The sequence below is a fragment of the Macaca fascicularis genome, chromosome 4 (genome assembly GCF_037993035.2).
Source record: "Macaca fascicularis isolate 582-1 chromosome 4, T2T-MFA8v1.1".
NCBI lineage: Eukaryota > Metazoa > Chordata > Mammalia > Primates > Cercopithecidae > Macaca > Macaca fascicularis.
In genome coordinates, this window is record NC_088378.1 from 146,164,480 (window position 1) to 146,189,964 (window position 25,485).

Here is a 25,485-nt window from a genome sequence, read left to right on the forward strand (position 1 = left end):
GAGCTGCAGGTGGTTTGGGGCAGCTTCAGGTCCCTCCTTCATGGTCCCAGTTTATTAGGAGGGCACATCCTGAGAATGCAAGAGGCTGCTCCTATGGGACAAAAATTCAACAACATGTTCATTATGTCTGACATTCATTTTTGAGTTCATTTATGAATAAGGAAATAAGATAGAAAAACATGTAATCAATAACATGGTCTTTCTATTACAATTGACAAAGGGCAATGCTGAGAAGTCAAATGGTGTCAGAGAGAGATCTGAGTGATGGGAAAGAAAGAAGGATGGAAAGAGTGGCACGTCCCAGGGACCTACAAGAACTTCCTGGAGTCACCTACACAAAGACCACTCTCTTCAGCATTTTGAGCTCTGCTTTGGCCAGCTGAGCTAAAGTCAACCTATGTGTTGTTAATACAGAGCCTCATGTAGTTTCTTTAAATAGAGGATAGTGTTGCAGTTTCCAAAATACATTTTATTTATTTATTTATTTATTTTTTACATTGTGGTTCGTGTTGGAAATTAGAGGAAGACCTAGGTCCCAATTTGTTTTGAGCACATTTTGTCACAACGAGCTTTCAGAGAGTTGAATAGAAGGATTGAATGTCACTTTTCTTAGTGAGTGTATCCGACTACTAGAGTTAATATGCTAGTTCCCACCTTCACTTATACTCCTTCCTTACCTCTCTCCTGCATGTCTCTCTTCTAAATACCTGGCCAACTCTCAGATAATCTGATAGAAGACACATTTTCATCCTCTACCTGACCATGTGTTGTCAATGTAATTAAAAGCAAAAGACTGGCACATTCAAATCTCCTGCTCTTGCCTCGGGACACTATTTCTAGGCTGTTTCTCATATTTTGAACCCAAAAGGCTAAGGTTTGGTTTCCCCACGAAAATACATTTTATTAACTTCGAGCTGAAGCCCCAAAACCTGTATTTGCAAAACTCATTTGTGACTAATCTCTTCCTTTTTTTTTGCTTTTCCATGTAATACTACGTATCATTTCCTTAAAAAGAAAAAGATGTACATAACAGGATGACACTGAATTGAATAAAGAGCGGTAAATCCGCTGAAAGTATTTATCAGACACCGCTGGTAGACTAGGGATTAAAAGAAGCTGGAGAATGCAGGCGTTGATCCTGCTACCTCTTGCATGCTAAGCAAGCGCTCTACCACCTGAGCTAATTCCCCCATATTACACTTGTCCTTTCTGCCTGTTCTTATAACCGGGACACAAGTACAAATATCGTTCCATGTCCCACTTAAGTGTCCAGGTTTTCAAACACCTCCGGAAACTTCCTTACCAGGGCGAAGCCAGGAGTGAAGCTTCTGGGAGACGGCCTCAGACCTGGAAGGCAGTGACCATCCTCTGCTTTTTCAATCTGAGTCGGGATCCTGACAAAGAGAGAAAAGATCTCATTAGGAAAGCTCTAGTTCTAATCCGATTTCACTCTCCCATTAGATGAAAGAGAAGGAAGTACCGTCCCTAATTAGCAGTTACCTCAAATGCTCTGTTGAATGCATCACTTTTTGATAACGCAAACCTGGAAATAAACCCAAGTATCTTTTTATCAATTGATCCTTCAAGTAACTTATCTTTATCTAATATCTGTGTTACTAATTGTTTTTCCATTTAGGGGATTTGAGATCTGTTGTTTCCTGTTAATCTTTGATAGATTTAATTTGCATTTTTGTACTGATTGATGTTGTTGAACAACTTTTAGCGTGTCTATTGGCCATATAAGTATCTTATTTTGTGAAATGCCTGCTCAAGTTTTTTGCCCTTATCCTTACTGAGTGTTTGTATCACTGAGTTCTAAAATGTGTTTTATATTCTCCATAAAAGTCCTTTGTTATATGTGTATGTATAACACATATGATGTATAACAACTGTGTGTGCATATAACATATATGAAATTTCTTTTGAAGTCTATGTCTTGCCTTTTCAATTTCTTAATATTGTCTTTCAAAGAAAAAGCATTTTAATATTTTATGAAATCCAATGTATCTTTTTTTGTAAGGGCTCATGCTTTCCTGGTCTCTTCTGAAAAAGCTTTGCCTACATCAAATATGTGCAGACTTCTTTTCTTCTTTTCTTCTGCAAGTTTGATATCTTTAACATTAAACTTCATGTATATAAACCATTTTGATTTAATTGTTGTATAGGATGTGAGGTAAGGGTAGGGAATCATTTTTTCCATACTCAGTTGCCTGGGACGATTTGTTTAAAAAGCTCATTAAGTAACATTTTACCTGTGTCATAAATCAGTTGACCACAAACGTTGGTCTATTTCTGGACTATCTATTCTATTCCATCAATCTGTGTAAGTATCCCTGAGACAATACCACATTATTTTGATTAGCCTTAGCTTTATAGTAAGTCTTGAAATCACTTGGTGTAAGTCCTGTATCTTTGTTTTTCTTTTCCTAATTATTTTGGTCACTCTAGGTCCTTCAGAATAAGCTTGTCAATTTCTGTAGAAACAAACAAACAAAACAAAGCAAAACAAAACTCCTGCTGGGATATTTGTTGGGATTGTAGTAAATCTACAGATCAACTCAGAGAAAAAAAATGATGTCTTAATAATATTAAATTTTTCAATCTGTAAATATGGCAAAAACACCAATTATTTAGATTTTCCTGAGTTTTTCTCAGCAATCTTTTGTAGATTTCTATGTACAAGTCTTGTGCACATTGACAAGTTTATCTCTAAATATTTCATTTGTTTTAATCCTATTGAAAATGGTAACTTAATTTTCCATTTTTGTTGATGCTAGTACATAGAAATCCAATTAATTTTTGTATATTGTAATCTGTGACATAGCTGTATTTACTTATAATGCTTATTTTTGTAGATGCATTAGGATTTTTCGTGTATCTGATTATGTTGTTTGCAAATGAATATATTTTTCTTATTCTAAAATGATTTATTTATTCATTTATTCTTTATTCATGCGTTCCTTACTTTCTGGCACTAGCTACGACTTTCTGTAACATGTAGAAGAAGTGAGAACAGATATTTTGCACTTTTCCCCAATATTAAAGGGTACATATTTGTTCTTCCACTATTAACTCTGTTGTTAGTTGTAGGAATTTCTTAAATGCCCATTATTCATCTGAGGAATTTTCCTTCCGTTCTTAGTTTACTGAGATAATTTTTAAAAACCACGAATGAATGGCAAATTTGGTCCAATATTTCTTCTGCATCTAGTGAGATGATTACATGTATTTTTTGTTTTGTTAATGTAGTATATTACATTTAATTGACTTTTCAATGCTTGACTAATTTTTTATTCCCGAGGCAATCTCCCTTAACTCATGGTGCATTATGCTTTATAGATAATGCTGGATTCAATTTGTTAATATTCTAATTCAGTATCTGTTGGTAAGTGTGTCAGAGAAGGGCCTCCAAGTGCGGGACATGCCGCTTTCACAGCCCAAAGAAACATGGTGAGCACAGCACTCCCTTCTAAGTGATGGGAACTTCGAGATGCAACAATGAGTCTTTACCTTGGAGGAAATGTCTGAGAATTTCACAGATCCTAAAAACTTTCATTCACGGACCAGGTCGATGAATGGTTTCTGTGTTTCTCTCCCATCCTCTGGAACATGCAGGGCTTAACAAAATCTATACCTTACTTGACACTTCTTGCTCACTGAAGATTTAAATGATACTATCAATACAGTGTGTACCAATGTTTTGCTGATAGTCCAGACAGTTCAATTCTCTTTGGACTAGATTATGAAAAATTGGGGGACTTGATATACCTCTGGAGCAAGAGCATAAATGCATACTTTTGTCTATTCCATGTGAATATGAACTGTTTCTCTTCCTCCTTCCTGATAGAAATAGAAAAGAATGCATTCGCCAAATCAAAGACTGCATGCCAAAGACCATGCAATTGTTGCTTCTATGTTCATATTGTTTATAACCTGATTAATTTATTAACTTTACATTCCAATTCTGTTTTCTTATGTATTTAAGTAAAAAGTGTTAATTATGAGAAATTCTGCACTATGGCACTGCTAATATTGCAATCTATATCCCAGACTTCGTTTTACCGACAGAAGAAAGAATACCCTCATCAATTTGTCATGTGGAAGAAGGGACATGGGTTTGTAGTGAAATTCATGACTTTTTCTGCCTGAATATTAATTAGCAGAAGCATGTTCCATTTCTTTATATAGACCCACTCTTAGAACCAAGGTGAACTGAGTGAAAAATACACTTGCCTTTTTATTTCTCTTCTCAAACTAACCATTCTTGAATCTACCTTTATCACTTTTCTCCCAGGACTCTCCTAGTGGAAGAAACTGTGAAAATGGCTGGTGTCACTTCAGACCCAAAAGGAAAAGTGGCACATCATGTTCAGAATCTGATTAAATAGAGTGTCAGTAATTATTGCCTCTGCTTAAAGGATTCAGAGCTGAGTTTGTTCAGCTACCCTGTCCTGAGTAATGGCATCATGCAGGTGTACTTAGGAGTAAATTTAAAACTCCCCCTTACTTTAGGATCACAAATCTCCTAGGGTAATTGCAGGAGTGATTGGGGAAGAGCAGTCTACTCTGAGGAGGTCAGATGGAGACTAAGTGAATCCTGTAGAATCGAAGTAGTGTCATATGACAAAAACGCAACTCCAACACTACTATGTCTTGGATTTCTTCTTTGTTTCCTTGGTTAATTTTCTTGCTTCACTCCAAAAATCGTAGCATAAAGCAAATTATTGTTCTGCCTATTGCTTTCCACTTTACTCATCTTTCACCTGGTGTCTGTGTGATTATTTCTCCATTCAGGACTGAGACCTGTTATTACCTATTACAACCCTTCATTCCAGAATGTGGAACTCATTAGATAAGTTTCAGATCGTTGAATTTCATGATTATTTTAGAGGTAATTAGATAGTTAAATTTAACACTTTTAGCTCCACATAATGATGGAGTGCAAATATCTATTTATTTATAAGTATCCATAGGCGGGGATCAGAATCAACATTTAGAAGACCCACTCCCCAAAAAAAGACGACCAAGAAAACAAATCGATTCTACTACCTTGGATTTATTAAACTTGCTGAGCAAAGAGCCCCACCTCTGTGGAGTCCCAGTACTGCCTAAAACAAGGGCGAGTCAGAGACCAGAATTTACAGGGTTTGGGGACTGGAGATATTAAAAGGACAGTTTTAGGGGGAAAGTTAGCAAGGTCCTTCTCAGGAGGGACTGGACAGAATTTCTAAACTAGGCGAATCACAGGTTTATTCAGCGGAACTTAGCTGCCGGAACATGAAGATCTGTGCAGAGTTGCTGGATCAGTTTGGCTTTGGTCTTATCTTGGATCACCCGGTCTGAGTAAGCTGGTGTTAAAACAATTAGAGCTTAGTGCGGCGTGGCATGGTTTGTAGACTTGTCCTGTGCTGTAAGTCACAAGACTTTCGCAGCTTCTCTGTTTGTTCATTTCTCAATTTGTCCTCTTTCCTCACCAACAGGACTGCCCAAGAGATCAATTTACAGTACAGCTACTGAAACTTACCTCTGAAGAGGCCCTCTGCAAATCCAGAACACTTTTTTTTTTCTTTTTACAAATAAGAAAGTTGAGGAGCAAAACGACATGTCTAACGTCACACATTGAGCTAAAGACAGATGGGATCTGACATGCGTTTGTCAGTAACAGTACTAGCACACATACAGCCCTTGTTAAAATCGTAGGGACTTTATGTCGTGAGACACTCAGGGCTCAGCTGATCTCCGTGTTCAGTTGTGCCTGGTTTTGGATTTGCGCCTCGCCCTTGGGCAAGTGCAGAATCCTGGGGTTATACAAAGCGCATCACAGTTAACCTCTTTGTCCCAGTTCGCAGAATGAGAGCTCAGAGCCCGGCCATGGGAGGCTCGGTTATATAGGCAGGAAAATCAAGGAACCCAGGTATGAACAGGGGCGTTTGGGGCGCGGAGAGAGCTCCTATCCCTGCCGTCTACCTATCTCTCAGGCTTGGCCCCTGGCGTGTAGAAAACCGCATCTCCCGAAATCCCAGAAAGTAAACGTCGCCTAGGTACTCTCTCTCTCTCGTCATTCTCCGGGATGTAAAAGACTCAGGGTCTCTTCACGGATCCCTGAAACCGCCTTCTCCGACGCCTCCAGGGTGACTAAAAGAGAGGGTGGGTGTTCTGTGTTCTCCCGCCGGCGTGTTCCTCTTCACATCCAGCCGCTTGTGTCTGTGCCCGCTAGGGTCTCGGGGGTTTTTATAGGCACGGGATGGGGTCGTGGCGGGCCGGGGTGCTCTTGGGAAATGCAACATTTGGGCGCGGAGGCAGGAGTGCCCGTCCTCACCTAGGTCCGTGGGCACAGGCCCGGGGGTGGAGCCCTCCTCCCCTCCCGTATCCGTACCGCGGTTAGTGCTCTCTCCTTTATGGCCGCAGCAATCTCAGACACTTCTGGAGCGTGTTTTTTTTTCTTGTTTCTTTCGCTCCCCTTTTCGGGCACCAGCTTTCAAACCACACGAAAGGTGTGTGTGTTTCCCCGATTATCTCCCGGCCTTCTTTCCTTTTCGCCTCTACTCCAGGCTGTGTCCACAACTAAGCTCTCAGCAGAAGGAGGCCTCCAGCTGACTCAAGGAAGGGCATTTCTCGCAGTGCAAAGTGCGGAAGGAAGAGGGGAGCCATACCGAGTGAAGTATTAACCAGAGTCGGTTTGCATAGAGGCGGCAATGGATTGAATTTCAGAAGTGAGGCGGAAAGACAGGCCAGCCCCGCGAAAGATGGATTGGAGAGAGGTGAGAATCTAGTTCAAAAGCCAGGAGAAGGAACAGGACGTCAGCACAATAGTCTAGGCAGAGAGATGGACCATCTGTAATACAACAAGGGGGTTGGTTGAGACTTCCTTTATTCAATTATTCGAAATGGGTCTACTGAGCTATTTATTGGTCCCTGGGTACTGTGGGTGCTCCTGCGTATTCAACCACCTTGTCGATGCTGCAGGATGCGGCCTCATTACCCAGGACCCAAAGCACTTCCAAAAATGAATCCCGAGCAACAGCCGTTTCTCTACTGGAGAAGTGGGCAGCCAGGCGGAAACACGCAGAGAAATAGTTCTCTTTGGGACAGAAGGCGTCAACCTCGTAAGACCTAGCCATCAGCAGAGCTCCCGGAGAATGTTTCCTAATCTAAAGGCCAAAGGCCATGAGTCGGGCTTCAAAGTTGTCTTGTGCATAAAATACCAACGAACTTATACCTGTTTCATCGAGATGGAATAAAATGCGAACACAAAGACTGTAACGGGACGTATTTCTCTAAAGTGCCCTTTTCAGGTAGAAAAACGAGAGCGTTTTCCTGAGTTTGCTAAAAATGGGGTGGGGTAGGGATCAAATATTCACTTTCGGGAAACATGGGCGAACACAGTGGGAACTGTGCTAGAAGTTACGAGCAGAGGAGCCGGGGTGGAGACTCATATTGGCCTTGACCGCCCGTGGAGAGGAACTGGCGGTAATTCCTCCCGTTTTCCGTCAATTTCTTCAAGGGTCGCTCAGAAGCTACGGAAGCAAAGTAGAAAGGAGTGATAGGGTCGGGCTACAGTACCAGCGGAAGGTGATGGCGTTGCATTTAAAAGGGTGGTCACTAAAACCCCTCGTCATGAAACACTGAAGCAGGTGACATTTGAACTTTCCTTCCGCCGAGTTGTATTTTAAATGAAATTGCAGGGTTCGAAGAAATTTGCCGAGGATCGTAAAGAAGTTAGCAAAGACCGTAGGTTCTTTCCAGCTCCGAGAACTTTCAGGAAACTTCCTTTGGTGACTGGAATAACGTTCGCCTTTAAGCCTCTCATAAGACGCAGGGTGCCCCTCCGCCAGCGGGGCCGGTTAGCTCAGTTGGTTAGAGCGTGGTGCTAATAACGCCAAGGTCGCGGGTTCGATCCCCGTACGGGCCACACGCACTCTTTTAATGTCTATCTCACAGTAACAATTGTGCGTAGTGATATCGAAAGTCACGAGAGAACAAGAAAGTAAATGTATATGTACCCGGTAATCTGCGCAGACTCTTAATGCTTATTTCACGGTAACAATTGTGTGCAGTGGTATAGAAAGTCGCAAGAGAACAAGAAAGAAAATATATACGTACCCACTAATCTTGATGGGACGTAGTTCCCTGAATCGTAGGGTTGCGTTTGCAGTTTAGTGTTCCTGCAAGAGCAGATGATGAAGAGAGCTGAGATTCCAGAAGGAAATTGAAATCCGGGAGGAACGTGAAAAACAGAGGCGAAAACACGGAAATAAAGACCTGGGCTTTTCATTCTTTTACGATTTCCAAAGTGTACAAATCCTTCTCTATCATGACTAACTCCTGATATGGGCTTTCTTAACTGTGCATCTGCTTACTTCCTGCAGACCAGTCCTTGGCTTGTGCAGGGTAAAAAAGCCTCTCAAGAACTCCCATTTTTCGTTTCTATTTCCGCTCTTTTAGCTTCCCACACTCAATTCTAGAGATACAGGACTTAAGGAAATGTCCCACAGAACGCTGAGCCTTTCACCTCCTCTTTGCTGGTCTCACGGCTTTGTTAGACACAACACCATCTTCTGGGAAATGTCTTCCCTGACACCTCTCCTAGTTTTCTGAGTTTGGGTTGCCTTCCTCCTAGCACTCACGGAGATCCAGGTACAATTTGTTTTGTGGCATTCACCACGTTGTGATTGTCTGTTGCTTGGCCATCTTCTCCATGAGATCATAAGCTTCTTGGGGGTAGGATGCTTATTGCTAAACACTTTTAAAAGTCTGCATGAATCAATGAAGAGTGAGGGATATGTGTGCAGGCAGGATGGAAAGAGTGTCTTGTGGTCCACATGGGCTTCACGGGTCTGTAGAATTCATGCTATCTCAACACGGTGCGTTTTGATCTGAAGAACAATAGGCTACACTATATGGTGATTGGTTCCATTTCGCTGAATGTACTTCTAAGGCTCTGAGTGGCTCTATATGCCCCTAGGATTGGATAGTGGTAAAGGACAGAGCATGCGCAATAGATCCAAAGTCAGGAAAGGTCTGAAATGTCTTAACTTTGCTGAGGCTGAGAGACAGGAATGAACCCCTTTCCGCGTTGGGAATTTCTACTCCACTGATCCATAGCGAATAAAACAGTGAGCCAATGCACCGCAAACCCGTATTTTCTACTACACTAATGTGATTGGCTTTGACGTTTTCAAAATTCAAGTGATCGGCATGATTTAGAACTAATGTTTACAAAACTATAATTTGGGAAGTCCTTAGCTGTAAGCAGACACACATACACAGAATAAAGAGAGCGATATGTCCTTTACTTCAGTGTCATTTATAACACTGGAGTAATAATACTGGGAGAAGCTGAAAAACTGTATTGACCGACTTACGTAAAAATTAATAAACATTCAGTATAATTTCTGGCACAGAGTGCTGTAAAAGTCCTTGTATGTGGAATATTGTTCACCTTTAAGGAAAATGCTTTCAAGGTCTGAGGAGAGAGATTAACGCATTTCTGTTGCTACTGGCTGTTTTGCTCATTTAGTTGTAGCAACAAGCTTCTGTGAACATAAAAATGAAATAACGCTTAAAAAAATAAAATAGATGGTGGAGGAACACAATAGGGATGTATAGTAAGGTATGATTTTCTAGGCAAAATTTGATTTGTACAAAAGAATGTAGTAAAGGATTTGTGCCTGAATCTTTTTAGTATTCCCTTTGAAGCTTCTTTAGCTTATATTCCAAGGCCTCAATTGTCTTCCTTCTCCCAACAGGATTGCTTCTCTGTACCACGAACATTCTGGTCAGATTCTCCGCTTGAGCATCTTGACCTCTTGAGCACTCATCTTTGTACTGAGACCCCGATAGATGCCCAAATGATGCCCTTCCGTAGGAGGGTTTCTTGCTTTGCCCAAAGAGCAATCAATTTTTCAAGCAATTTAGGGCTCTTTCATCACCCACCATCTGTGGAAGCCTTAGAGGGAAGCCTGTTCTTCCCAGGAGAAGAATCCTGGTGGGTTCTAACCTCAACCTGTAAGTCCACTAAGCAAGCTCCTACTGAACACCTATGATGCAAGCTCAATCCAAGAGGCCAGCACTCCACAGGGGGAAGGCAACCAAAGCAGTAGCTAATGCTTACTGAGCAGTTCTTACTGATCAGATCCATCTCTAGGTGCTGCGATCCAGCCAGTGAATCCCAGAGTCCTCATTTCCCATGTGAAGAAAGATGATTGAAGGAAGAAGCAGGAGTGGGGAGTGGGGAAGGGGATGGGGAGTGGGTAAAGGATGTCTTCAAGGTGACAACTTCTCAGATTCCGCTCCTAAAAGCTTCTGAATGGGCCACCTCCACACTCCCAAGTCCCTTACCGCCTACGGATTCCTTCCCAGTAGACATTGTCACATAACATCTTATGTATTTTTCTTGTTTGCTTCTGCTCTGTTTCTCCCCTCACTCCTATCCACTAGAAGGTAGTTTCACAAAGGTGGGAATATATGTGTTTTTTCACTGTTAAACGGCTGTACCCCAAACAGTCTCTTAACAAGATATGTGCTCGAGAAATACATGTAGGTTAAAAGAAATGACTTCACCCACTCACCTCATAATTACAATTAGGTAACCTTGAGAGCAGGAATTTGGATGAAAAAGTTCCTGTTTCTTCCATCAGCTAGCGAGAAAGGCCAATTATATGATATAGCTTGCAGTTTCTTGTGTCATCTATATCCCTTTACCACTCATTTTACACTGACAAGCCAAAAAAACCCCCAAAAAACAAAGAAAACCTAAATCACTTTTCCATTCTAAGCTAACACTGAGTCAGTCTTCAAATTGCTATCTCATAGCATTTGCATTTCATTATTTAGTGCACCCATTTTGTTTCCCTCAACCAAAATAGCAGCAAAAACTGTATCCCTTCTGATGTTCAAACTCAAAACCTTTAGATTTTGAGATTGACGTGTGGCCTGCTGCAGAAAGAAGGCAGTTCTCGCCTAAGAGTTGACATCCCACATGTTATTTCCCAAGCACTGCTGCTTTATCAGTTCCTAACTTTCAAAGAACACAATCAATGGTGCTTGGAAATCACTCTTTATCAGCCAATCCAATCCTGCAACCAAAGAATTTTTTCCTCAGGACAGGCGGAATCTACCCATTTCTAGTATTCACCTAACAATACAACCATCTTGAGGCAAGAGGCCAGGAACAATTGCACCTGTTTTGCTGACTTTTTCCCTCTTGTGGCCCAGTCATCTGGCTTCTCCCTCCTTCAGAGATCTTAGTCACTCTTACACCTCCCATGGTCTCCTTTTTTGAAAAGACACACAGGACATGTTCAGTCCATAATAGTTCACTGACTGACCAACTGAATGAATGAAGGAATGAAAAAATAGTCTTTAAAGGTGTCTCCTGTCCATACTACTTTGTCTTACTCTCTATCTCCACTTGCATCTACATGACTGGAGACAATCCTGCTACAAAAAGCATAAAGCAAATCATGTATGCCATTCATTATACTGAGAGATTTATTGAGTTTACTTCATATAGTCCAATGGAACTTCACCAACAAAACTATGTGTCCTAATCTGCACTTTCTAGAAGTAATGGAACCTCAGATAAGTTTCGTTTCTAAGGTGCCAGAGCTGCTAAGTATCAAAGCTTGAACGGAGAAGATGTTTTAGATCTTAAAACGTGATTCTTTCTCTGCTCCAGTTCACAATCTTACTGCCTACTCCTCTCCACAGCACCGCATTCATTCACACACCAAATATCTCATTCCCCAAATCCCCTTTACTTACCTTTTGGGCTTCGTTTCCAAGTCAACTTTTGACACATTTTTCTCCTTCAAACACCACATTCAGTGATTTGTCAAAGAGTAAACATTATTCCCGCAAAACATTTTTGAATCTGTCAATTCCTTTCCGTTGATTCAGTACACTTTCACAGGGAAGATGCTCTGTGCCAGACACTGTTGTAAGTTCAGGAGATTCTAAAGATTCAAGCAGCCCAGTCCTCAAGAGAAGGCAGGATCAATATGGACAAGGGAAGATACCATTTCAGTCTCCGTGTCATTTACAGCTAAATAACGCTTTCAAAAATGTCAGTTTCAATATATCACTCTTTTGCACTCTGAACATGCCTGATTTCCTAGTTATAACATGATCCTGCTTTTCTTTGATTTTTTTTCCTCTTCTTTCTACCCAAATTGTGATTTTGCTTTAGAAAGTTGATTGATTAGATCCATTGCTGGATGAGTGTTGTTCAGTTCTCAAATGTGTTTACTGGTTTATTATCTGCTGGATCTATCAATTACTGAGAGAGGAGTGTTAACGTCTGCAAATGTAATTGGATTTTTCTGTTTTTATCTGGATTATCCAATTTTGCTTATGAGTTTTGAAGCCCTGTGTCCTTATATGCATTTGGGACATTATTTCTCTGGTGTGTTGACACCTCTAATTATGTAACAGCTTTATCCCTGGAAGTTTTCTACAATTTAAAATCTGGTTTGTCTGATTTGAATATATCCACCACAGCTTTCTTTGAGTAATGCCTAAATGACATGTCTTTTCTCATTCTTTACTTTCAATATGCTATGTAACTTTTAATGTCATATATAAGCATATTACTAGTGACTTTCCTATAGTCAGCATATTCATTTATAACACATTCTGACAATTTCTGGTTTTCAACTCATGGGTTTAGATCATTTACATTTAATGTTTTTATACATAAGTTTTTAGATAGATCCACTGGTTTTCTTTTTGAGGTGGAGTCTTGCTCTTGTCACCCAGGCTGGAGTGCAATGGCACAATCTCCCCTCACTGCAACCTCCGCATCCCAGGTTCAAGTGATTCTCCTGTCTCAGCCTCCCGAGTAGTTGGGATTACAGGCACCCGGCCCCATGCCTGGCTAATTTTTTTGTATTCTTAGTAGAGACGGGGTTTCACCATGCTGGCCAGGCTGGTCTCAATCTCCTGACCTCAGGTGATCCACCTGCCTGGGCCTCCCAAAGTGCTGTTGTTACAGGCGTGAGCCACCGCGCCCATAGATCTACTTTTTAATGATCTATTAATCATTTGTTCCCCTTGTCTCAATTCTTGTATGTTCTTGTTCCTAGTTTATTTCAGTTTATTTAAATCTGGTTCGTAAGTGGTCTAGGGATCACCATCCCAGGGGTCTAGGGGTCGCCATAATGGCGCAATCTTGGCGCACTGCAACCTCTGCCTCCCGGGTTCAAGTGATTCTCCTGCCTCAGCCTCCCAAGTAGCTACGACTACAGGTGCCTGGCTAATTTTTGTATTTTTAGTGCAGATGGGGTTCCACCATGTTGGCCAGGCTGGTCTCAAACTCCTGACCTCAGGTGATCCGCCTGCATTGGGCTCCCAAAGTGCTGGGATTACAGGTGTGAGCCACCGCGCCCGGCCTGGGCTTAACTTTTACATTTTATTTTATTTTAAGACAGGGTCTCACTTTATTGCCAGGGCACCGGTGCGATCTCTGTTCACTGCAGCCTCCGCCTCCCGGGTCAAGGGATCCTCCCACCTCAGCCTCCTGAGTAGCTGGAACTACAGATGCATACCACCACACCCGGCTGATTTTTGTATTTTTTTTGTAGAGACAGGGTTTCACTGTGTTGCCCAGGCTGGTCTCAAACTCCTGGCGTCAAGGGATCCACCCATCTCGGCCTCCCAAAGGGCTGGGATTACAGTAATGAGCCACCACGTCTGGCCTTGGGCTTACCTTTCTAGTCAACCTTGATTCATTGTCTTCCTTCAAACACCACATTCGATGATTTGCCAAATAACGGACACTATTCTTGCACAACTCTTTTGAATCTATCAATCACTATCCACTCATTTAATACATCTTCACTGGGGAGATGCTCTGTGCCAGACACTGTAGTAGGGTCAGGTAATTCAGAGGAAGTATAGACACCCCAGACCTCAAAAGAAGACAAGATAAATACAGACAATGGAAGATCCACCTCCAGATTCACCATCGTCAGTCTTTCTGTCATTTCCAGCTAAATAACACCTTCAAAAATGTTTCAAAATAACTAAGTCACTATTTCCAACTCTTTCAGTAATAGCACCCTTCTGTGTGCTGGACCACTCTTAATTTCCTGGTTATAACATGATCTTACTTTTCTTTTAATTTTTGTCTTTGCTTTCTGGCTAAATTTTTATTTTGCGTTATGAAGTTGATTAGATCCATTGGTGGATGGTGTGGTTCAGTTCTCCAACATGTTTGTCGATTTGTTGTCTACTAAGTCTACCAATTACTGAGAGAGGAGTTTTAGTGTCTTCAACTTTAATTGGATGTTGCTATTTTTACCTGGCTTATCTAATTTTGTTTATGTGTTTTGAAAATCTGTGTCCTCATATACATTTGGAACAGTATTACCCGGAGAATGGACAATCATAGTTATTTAGCAGCCCTCATTATTCCTGAACAGTTTCTCGGCTTTCAAATCTACTTTGTCCGATTTTAATGTAAACATCACAGCTGTCTTTGATTAATGCTTGCATGAGGTATCTCTTCCACTCTTTTCCTTCAATCTGCTATATAACTTTTATTCTTATATATAAGTGTACTGTAGGTGGCTTTCTTATAGTCAGCATATTTATTTTTAATACATTCTGATGATCTCTAGTTTTTAATGAAGTACTTAGATCATTTACATGTAATGCTATTATAGATAAGTTTTTAGATAGATCTGCTATTTAATAATTTATTCACCTTTGTTCCCTCCGTTTTAATTCTTCTATGTTCCCCTTTCTGTCTTGTTTTGGTTTATTTAAATCTGGTTAGTAAGTGGTCTAGGGATTACCATACACATATGTAACTTTTCACAATATACTTAGAAGCAATATTTTACCACTCAAGTTGAATATAGAAACTTCATCAAGACTTAGGCCCATTACACTTACCCTTTTGTCTTATTTATGTAGTACGTCTACATACAATGACAACTGTTTCTGATAGAGTTACAATTTTCGCTTTCAATCACCAAACATACCTTAAGGAACTCAAGAGAAGAATAAGAGTCTGTTATGTCTACCCAGACATTTTCTATTTCTGCTGTTGTTCCTTCATTGATGACGTTCTAAGTTTCCTTCTGGTATCACTTTTCTCATCTCAAATCTTTGCTAATTATTTTCTAGCATTCTCGCTAAGAATGAGAATGGATTTACTCACCTTCCAATGAGAATGCATTTATTTGCCTTTATGTCTGAAAGATACTTTTGCTCCGCATAGTATTCTGGGTTGATAGGTCTTTTTCTTTTGTTACTTACTAAATACTATGACATTTTTTTTCTGGCCCCTGTGGTTCCTGAAGAGAAATCTACACTCATTCACATGGTAGTTTCTTTTCCATTTTCCTTTGACCACTTTCAAGATTGTTTTGTGCTTTCCTCGTTTTCAGCAGTTTGATTATGATATGTTTTGCAATGGGTTTCTTTGGGTTTGTCCTGCTTGACCTTTGCCAAACTTTAAAAACCTGGTTTATATCTTTTGACAAATTGGATACATTTTCAGCCATTAATTCTTCAAAGTTCTATCCCACAAAGTCCTCTTTGTCCTCATCTTTTCAGATTACAATAATGTGAATGTTAGATTTGTTGTTTTTATTTGTCCCTGAGGCTCTGTTCATTTACAAAAATCCTCCTTTCTCTCTATCATTCAGATTATGTAGGTATTCTTGTTCTGTTTTCAAGTTCGTTGGCTTTTTCTTAGCATCTGCATTCTGTTATTGAGATCATCCAGTTAAGCTTTTTATTTCCCCTAAGAGTTTTGGTTAATACATTTTTTTTTAATTCTTAAGTTTAAAATTGGTTTTATATATTCCAGATATTTGCTGACACTTTCCAACTTTCCATTCACTTCACGAATGTTATCCCCTAATTCTAGGAGCATTGTTATCATGACTGCTCTAATGTATGCGTCTGATGATTTTGACATCTGTGTCCTCTCAGTATAGTTATTCGAGGAGTCTCTTTGCCATGTGAATTAAGATCTCCCTGATTTTTCATAATGCTGAATATTTTGGGGCTTGTAACCTGGACTTCTTTGGATTATGTGATGAGACGCTGTGTTTTGTTGAAATCTTAAGAATAATATTGCTATTTTTGTTTTTGCAGACACAAAAATTGCCTTGTATTCAAGTTCCAAGTACCAACCAGCCTTCCATGTGTTGTTGTTTCAAAGATAACCCTATTTGCAAAGCCTTTGCACTGCTGTTCTGAGATCTCCGGAATGTGTGCAACCCAGTGGTCAGTGAGGACTGGAAAGTTGGCCATTGCGCAGTTCAGCTCTCAGGCTCTTTTTTGGTAAGCTGTTTGGGATTAGAGCCACTTATTCACAGCTGGCAGGTGCGTCCACAAGCTCATGAACAACTTTATGGGTTTGCTTTCTATAGTATCTGTCCAGGCACATTCTAGTTACTTGACACAACCTGGTTTCAGTCCCCTGACCAGAAAGCCGGGGTGGTATTTACCCAGGTGACGCTGCCCTGCACTTTTCACAATTGTCTCACATTTAGGACCAAGCTGCAGGCAGAAACAGGGAGAAAAGAACAGGTGTATATGTCCCTTGGCTTCACAGCTCCTTGAAGAAACAGAAAATGAATTACACAGTAGATCTACACTATACTGAATGCCAGGAGGGAGCCGTCACCAGCCCTGTATTGTTGCTGCTCCTATGTCTTGAACCAAAGCAGCATCCTCCTCTCAGACACTAATTTGGGTTTGGAGATCTGAGTTTTTGGAGACCCAAGGTCCGAATAATAAAGCTTGGAGAATGTGGGCATCGATCCCACTACCTCTTGCATGCTAAGCAAGCGCTCTACCACTTGAGCTAACTCCCCACATCAGGGGAGCTTTATTTATCCTTAGTGGGTGGCATGGAACACAGGTGATTTCAGGGACTTCAGCGCAAAAGCAGGACTCTACTAAGAGCAGATCTTCTCATTGATAGCCCAGGGCAAGGCCCAGTGGCTACTCATTCTCTGCAAAGAAGGAGAAAAGGGAAAAAGGAGAAAATCACAAAGGGAAAACACGTGCTTCCAAAATGCCAAGTTTAGGATATTCTGGGAATATCCTAAACTTAGAAAAAGGCACATCCCAGCAAAGGAGGACTTGCCTAGACCTGCCCAGCTAAGGTGTCACAGATTTTTAAGAAAGGATTAAATGATAAAAAATGATTGAATGATTTTATATGTGTGTGTGTGTGTGTGTGTGTGTGTGTTTATAAAAGTGGGATGGCATTATCACTTGTTCCTTGTAGCTGAGACTGTCTGGGGGTTGTGAGATGGTACGCATTTCTGGAAGGCAGAAAGCTCCTGTTGTTTTCATAACTAGGCCCTTTCACGAATGAGGCCAGTGTGCTGACCACTCCCCTAGGAAACCCCTGAAGAGTGCTTCTTTCACTTACATCTGAGATATGGGTTGCCTCCTTGCATGTACAAGTTACGTCAGAACAACAACAACAAAATTACAGAGCAGAGCCATGAAGAATAAGAGACAAGATCATATCAGAGTGTAAGAATATGTATAATATCAGAGTGTAAGAATCAAAATTGAGCTATGCAGAGAAGGAGTGGACATATGTTGGAGAAAACCAGGCTGTTTTTAGGAATTCCTGTGGGAAGAAATAAATCTGTTCGATTTAAGTGGAGTGTGTGTGTGTGTGTGTGTGTGTGTGTGTGTGTGTGAGAGAGAGAGAGAGAGAGAGAGAGAGAAATACACATGGAGGGAAGCAGTGATTGAAAAGCCTGGCCCCTTAGAAATATGTTGGGAGAGTTCTATGAAAACTTAAGATAAATTGAAAAAATCCCAGGCAAAATGCTTAAATAATTCAAGCAACATGTTAGAGAAAGGTATTTAGTTTTGAATGTCCGAGCTCGAACATGAGAAAACAGGAACTGGGGAGAAAGGGAAAGAAGTCATAAAGATATTAAAGGATTGAGATTTATCTACATTTATCGTGTCAGCTCCTGAGGTGGACAGCAGGAGTCTTTCCGCAGCACCAGTGCCCATCACACTTCAGGGTGCAGAAACATCCTGCATAAATAGTGTAGCACGGATGATGACAGAGGTGAATGAAAATGAAGAAAAAGATTCTGGGGACGTTGTGCAGGAAGGATCTACAGTATTTGTCAAGACATTGGGTGGAGAGATTTGAGGGAGAGGAGACAAAGGCACTGGGAAGTTTGACCTAGTGTGGTAGACACAAAAGAGATTCTGAATTAATATCTGATGAATGAATCCACTCATTCATTTGTATTTGTTATGTGAATGAATGTTACAGGAATGCCCTGGTGTGGAGAAAACAGATGGTGAGACTATGTGCTAGGGTAAAGCAAGAGCTCAAGTTTTTTTGGTTTTGTTTTTTAATTTAGAAAGAAATCTGCTTTTCATATCTGGTTTTCCTGTTTAAAACTACATAATTTGAGGAAAATGGTTGAACTCCTCCGAGCTTTAGTGTCATCTACAAAATTTGGATAATGTTACTGAGGGAAACTGAAAAGACACATCAACCAACTTATATAAAGAATAATAAACATTCACTTCCATTTCTAATGCGTGGTGCTGAAAAGTCCTTGTATGTGGAATGTTGTTCACCTTTAAGGAACCTGCTCTCAAGAGCTGATGAGGGACTATTTTAGTGCAGCTCTGTTGTCACCGGCTGTTGTGCTCATTTAGTTGGCACCAAGAAGTCTCTGTGAACATAAAATAAAATAAAGATTGCGGAGGAATAGAATACAAACACATCGTAAGGTGAGATTTGCACCACAGAATATAGTAAAGGATTTGTGCCTGATTCTTTTTGCATTCTCTTGGAATCATTTTTAGCCTTTATTCTAAGTCCCCCATTATCGTCATCCTTCTTCCAACAAGATTGTTTCTCTTCACCATGGATATTCTGGTCAGACTGTCTGCTTAACCATCTTGACCTCCCGAGCACTCTGTTTGTACTGAGACCCTGATTTATGTTCAAATGATGCTCTTCCATAGCAGGGCTTCCTGCTTTGCCCAAAGAGCATTCAATTTTTCAAGCCATTTAGGGCTCTTTCCTCACCCAGTATCTATGTGAAACCTTAGAGGGAAGCCTATTCTTTTCAGGAAGAGAACCCTACTGGGTTCTAACCTCAATCTGTAAATCTGCTGGGGTAACTGGGATTAGCTCAGATTAACAACTGGGGTTAGCTCAGCTACTCCAGAGCTTACTCTCTGAGAACGGATGGTGCTGCTACTTCCCATGAAGGCTGAATAAAAAGAGGCATCTTCAGGCAGGCGAAAGCGCTATGGTAGTTGCTGGCAGATTCCTTCTGACCGTTGGCTATCTCTCTGACCTGATGGGTGAAGGGTGACAAAAATTGGAGACTTGAAAAACAGGCAAAAAAAAAAAAAAAAAAAAAAACCTCAAAGAAATTTTAAAAGAACCATGCACAAATTCATAGATTCTTTTATCCAAATCCTTTTTGTCTGGAAAATAATACCTTACTATATATCTGTATTCTATTCCTCCATAGTTTATTTTATTTTATTTTATTTCAATGTTCACAAGAAGCTGGATGCTAGCTACCAAATGAGCAAATCAGCCATGACAACAGAACTTCACTAAAACCTCTCATCAGATATTGATACAGTCAAGGCCCTCATGAATGCCTATGTGTATACAAATTCAGTGGGAGAGGCCAGAATTCCACAGGGAGAAAGCAACAAAAGCAGTAGCTAACACTTGGCTGAGCAGTTCCTACTGCCCAGATCCACCTCTAGGTGCTGAGAACCAGCCAGAGAATCCCACAGTCCTCATTTTTCATATGAAGAAGCATGCGAGGGATTGACCACCCCAGTCCTCATGTATCATCAGTTTTCCAACGAAGCCAAGTAGCCTTCTGTGCAAAAAGCTCTCCTAACCCCCGGTTGCCTTGATGGTAAAAGTACTCTGAAGACAGTGTTAGAAAAACATGAGCACAGGTGTCCCGGCAAGATGACTAGAAGAAGGCGAGGCTAAAGTTGTCAAGGTGACAGAGTCCCTGATTGTCCTCCTGAAAGCTGAATGTGCCACCTCCACATTCCCAAACACTTTACTGCCTAGCGATTCCCTCACAGTAGACATCGTCAAATCACTTCTTACGTATTTTGTGTTGTTTCCTGTCTGTTTCTCCCCACTCCTCCCAGGTAGGATGTAGTTTCACAATGGTAGGAATATTTGTGTTGTATACACTTTCTCCCCACTCCTCTCAACTAGGACATAGTTTCACAAAGGTGGGAATGTTTGCGTTGTGTTCACTCTTGACCCAAAACAGCCTCTTAACAAGATACGTGTTCAAGAAATATTTGTTGGATGATGAAAAGAATAAATGACTTCACCAATCCACCCAATAATTACTGTTAGATGAACCTGAGAGCGGGAAGTTGGAAGAGAAGTTTCCCCTGCTTCCTGTGTCAGCTAGAAAGACCGATGATATGACATAGCTTGTAGTTTCTGGTGTAATCTACTCTTCTGTTTTCACCACTCATTTTACTCCAACCAGTGGAAAGTCGAAGAAACAAGAAAACTTAAATAATCTTTCCATTTTCTACGAATATCGTGTCAGTCTTCAAATCCTTATCTGGTACAGCATTTATGTTCCGATATTTAGTGTATGGAACTAATATACTAAAACAATGCCCTCTCTGAGGCTTGAACTCAGGACCTTCAGATTATGAGACTGACGCGCTGCCAGCTGCGCTAAGAGGGCTCCCGTTTATAGTTTTACAACATCCAATTTATCAAAGTTCATTTCCCACCTGCTTTACGGTTTCAGCTTTTAAAAACCACAATCAATTCTACTTGAAAGTTACTCTGTATCAATCCATGCCGCACTAGGAAGATTCCACACCCAAGACCAGAGGGGTCTACGCCTTTCCAGTATTTCATAGGACCGTCTGGGTTCTGCGTTACCAGGATCAATTGTACCTGTCTTTTGCTACTCTTTTTCCCTCTTGCAGCCCAGTGATACGGCTTTTCCTTCCCTCAGAGATCTTAGTCACTCTTACACTTTCCATGGTCTCCTCTGTTGAAAAAAGACACGAGGTTCTCAGTTCATGATAGTTCACTGACCACCTGGATAAGTGAATGAAGAAATGGTCATCAAACATGTCTCTTGACCATACTACTGTCTTCCTTCATATCTCCACTTGCATCTACACGACTGAAGACATTGCCGCTACAAAAAGCACAAACCGCTTATAATAGTACCGTCCTTGTTTCTTACTCCTTTGTTTTTTCCTGTGTGCTATTAATTACACTACGAGATTTATTACGTTTACGTGGTCCCATTGAATTTCGCTAACGAAACCATGTGCCCTAATGTGCACTTTCTAGATGTAATGGATTCTCAGATAATTATTGTTTCTAAGGTGCCACAGATGCTAGGTGGCAAACCCTGAACTGAGAAGTAGATTTATTTTAGATTCCAAAATGGGAGTCTTTTCTCTGCTCCTGTTCATTATCTCTCTGCCTGTTTTTCTCCACAGTGGTCCACAGTAGTCCATTCATGCATACACCAAATTCTCAACCTCCTCCTGGGCCTAGACTTCCAAGTCATCTTTGACTCATTGTCCTCCTTCAAACACCACATTCAATGATTTGCCAAATACTGAAAATTATTCTTGCACATCTCTTTTGAATTTGTCAGACAGAAAGCCAGAGTCAGGGAATGAAGGATTTGGCACAAACTCAATTCTTAGAAAAAGGTCCCACAGGCAGATCAGGAATAGGGTGTATGTGGCAGCAGGCAGTGAACTGTGGTTATTTCCATCTGCCTTGGGCCTCACCATTGCAGTACCCTGTCTACTATTTAATGTAATAACATCCAGGGAAAATTCCTCTGGATAACCTCCTATATTACAAACAGAACAAATGAGGACATTTTTCAGGGTCACACATGAAACCTGGCAGATTTTTTTTTCTCTAAGTGGACAATGAGCCGGACATCGACCTAATCTTGCAGTAAATGCTCAGCAGAACATGCTGTAAAGCAATTCCTTCCTCATCAATCCTCAGAATCTGGTGAGGGTGAGCTAAAGGGGAAGGGCAGGAAGGTGATGATCCACATTGAGCTGAGCAGAGGGACCGTCCCTGCATTTCACCTCAGGAAAAGTCTGCAAGGAACTGAGATGAAGCTCTGATACAAGGGTCCTCTGGAAATGGAGTGACCTTGATTGCTCGGGACTTTGGTGTGCAGTCTCAAGGCTTGAGAGAAAAAGAACATTTTCATATTTGGCTCTGCTGTCAGTCTGGTAACTGGGGTCCTCCATTGGCTCGTCCTCTGATTGCCCACAGAGGCCCAGACCCCAGCTGTAGGCCTCTGCACTCTACCAGTCTTGCTCCAGACCCAGAACAGTGGACTCATTTTCATCACTGAGGCCACAACTCGAATGTCACTGTCTCAGAGAGTCCTTCTTTGACCTCTCTGGCTGAATCAATGTCCTGCCTCTCTCTCCATCTTTTAAATAAAATTTTTAATAAATTGGAAAGCATCTTAAATTATTTTTTATTTTCGATCTCTCCCCTGGAATATAAGTTTCTTGAAAAGCTGACAATCTAGATTTCCCAGTTTATGCCCAGCGTCTACAGTTGTGATGATACTTTCTTGTATTTTCTTGTTCAGAAATCAATGACATGCAGAGGGAAAGCTTTCTTCTGTGTGTTTTCTTTCATAGGGTAAGTTCAAAAAGAATTCTTAAACCAAGATAAGATGGCAAGCTGTGAGCTTTTCTGGAATGAGCAAGATAATTGGTCACAGGTGAAAAGAAGCAAGATCAATCTACCCATGAAGATTTCGCAGTTATTTCTACTTTGTAATCATAAAGTATGCTCTTTTGAGCTCTTACTAGTTTGAGGAAAACGCAATTGGCATGACAAATTTGTAATAAATAGAAGTCATCAGCTTTTCCCAGTGGCCTGCCATGATCATACAGTGGTTAGTATTCTGCATTGTGGCTGCCACATCTGTGGGAATCTGAATATGGCAGTCTGAAATCTACTGCTTTGTTTTTTTTTTCAATCCCAGAAACTGATTCTAAGGCTTTAATGGGGAGCTAGGTTTTGTGTTATTTAGATGTAGAAAGAAAACCTTCTTTGACTCCTTTCTAGGCACTGATTATCAAACCAGACAAGAATGATAAAGCATAGATTTTTACAATCCATTATCCTTCAGCTTCCCTTTTCTCTCTATCTCCACTCAAGGCAGTATCCACAGTTACATTTAAAAATGAGGAGCTATCCAGACGCCTTGCTCAAAGGTATTGGCAAAGTCTCAGAAGAATAAAACAACAGGTTTTGAAGCTGAATTAACAATGATTTTGTTTTCTGAGAGTGTGCATAGGATTGAATTCCAGGAGTAAAGCTGGAAGACAGGCCAGGTTTTTACGAAGGGCTTTGAATGTCAGGATAAAATGTTTAAGCACTATAAGCAAAGTTTGCTGGTAAATGAATTTAGGACAGACTGTAACTGAATTTGCATTTCAGTATCATTCCATTAGGGCACAGAGTTGAGAGTTGAGTGCAAAGATCATGAGGAAGGTCAGGGCATTACCGTAACGGTCTAGGCAGAGAAAGTATACATCTTTAATATGGCAGGGTAATGGAGTGAGACAACTGCATTCATTCAACAAATCTTTATGTGGGGGCATAAGGCATGCCGGTAGGCTCTGGGGACGCTGAGTGACTGAGGATTCAGCCACTGAATGGTTGCTAGATGGCATTGACCCATGGGTCACGAATATGAGACTCTTTCAAAATTTAATCTCATGTGAAATTATATGGGGAGATTCCAAGGAACCACTGTTTCTCTACATGGAGAAATAACATTCTGTAAAACAGTATTTGGTACATGGGAGGAGATATTAGGTCTAAGTTTTGAAGTTGAATGTGACAACCTCATCTGTTGATTGACTGGGGGAATTGGTAGAACTTTCCTTTCTTAATCTGAAGATCCTGGTGTGGGGGTTTAAAGCAAGTTCATTATTCTGTGCATAAAATGTCAATTCACTTACCTGATCAACAAGAATATGAATCCAATCAACACAGATGTTAAGCAAACATATACAGTCCCTAATTTAGGATGGTTCAACTTCCAATTTTTCAATGTTACAATGGTGCAAATATGATATGCACTCAGTAGAAACCCTACTTCAAATTTTACATTTTAATATTTTCTTGTACTAATGATACGTGGTATAATCCTCTCTTTTGATGCTGGGCAGCGGCAGTAAGTCACAGCTTCCAGTCAGCCACATGATCATAAAGGTAAAAAACTGATATGCTACAATGTAATGTGTTGTCAGATGATTTTGCCCAGATGTAAGCTAAAGTGTTCTGGACACACTTAAGGTAGGCTAGGCTAAGCTATGATGTTTGACTAGATGTATTAAATGCATTTTCAATGTATGATGCATTTATTGGAATGTAACTCCATTGTAAATCATGGAGCATCTGTACTTCCATAATTCCTTTTACAAAAGCAGGTTGGGTTTGCAATCAGAAGTTGGTGCAAATTTCAGGAGAATCAAAATATTTCCCTTTCAGAAAAATGGGTAGAGTTGAAAGAGGAAATTGGGAGAGAACCCAGGAGCAGAGAGGCTAAAGTGTGTTTCTTTGCCTTTGCACCCTTGCAACTTTGCTCAACTTGACAGGCTGGGAAAAGGAAGAAATTTTATCTTCAGTCAGCCTCTGAGGATCATCAAGGTACTATGGAGACAAAGCAGGAAGAAGGTCTAGAGACAGACCAGGCTATGGGGGTAGCAGGGTACGTTGTATTATGACAAGGGTCATCACACGAAGCAGATGACATCTGAAGTTTCCCACTGCAGAGTTTCATAGTGACCAAAATTTCGGGTTAGCAATAAAGAGAAGAGGATAAACTTTTGTCTTAGTAATGAACCTGAGGAGGCGAAAAGTAACTCTGAAGTACGTATTATTATTGACCATTCAGGGAAACGCCTTAGAGATCTGATCAAAGCTGTTAGTATTCTTGTAGTTCAGTTTGTTACCATGGGCTGTCTTCAGCGCCTAGGGAGTAATATTACCTTGTTAGAAATCTCAAGACAAAGTGAAGCGTAACTATAACAGAAGATCTGGTACCAATGATTTTGCAAGCAGGAAGAGAATGCGAAAGCAAATTCATAAATACTTTTCTCCTGCGCGCACCCACAGTGCTACTGAAAATGGTTGTCAGTGACGGGGCAACCTGGGCAGTGGTATTAGTGGCGTCTGTCTTTTCACCCCTGGAGCGTATCTCACCTTCTAAACGTTTAAAAAGAACACTTGGGCTCTATTAACCTACAAGGCCACGACAGAGACAGGAGATAGGGCCCTGTTCAGAGAACCCGGGTCGCCCTCCCTGTCTCCGACTCCTTTTCTGTTTTCTGTCGCCGGAATTATTTCAGCCGCCTCCCGCACGCTTTCAGCGTCTCGCTCATTCGAACAGGATGGAAAAACCCGACCATTCACTGCCTGGGGTT

General features: G+C 40.9%; 3 non-coding genes across 3 annotated transcripts; 1 reads left to right on the forward strand and 2 right to left on the reverse strand.

Moving 5' to 3' along the window:
• The first annotated feature begins 7,838 nt into the window (after positions 1-7,838).
• Positions 7,839-7,912, forward strand: TRNAI-AAU (transfer RNA isoleucine (anticodon AAU)). Its single transcript has one exon. It is a non-coding gene; the product is annotated as a tRNA-Ile (tRNA).
• An 8,850-nt stretch (positions 7,913-16,762) lies between these two features.
• Positions 16,763-16,835, reverse strand: TRNAA-AGC (transfer RNA alanine (anticodon AGC)). Its single transcript has one exon. It is a non-coding gene; the product is annotated as a tRNA-Ala (tRNA).
• A 3,809-nt stretch (positions 16,836-20,644) lies between these two features.
• Positions 20,645-20,717, reverse strand: TRNAM-CAU (transfer RNA methionine (anticodon CAU)). The gene has a single exon. It is a non-coding gene; the product is annotated as a tRNA-Met (tRNA).
• Positions 20,718-25,485: the final 4,768 nt, after the last annotated feature.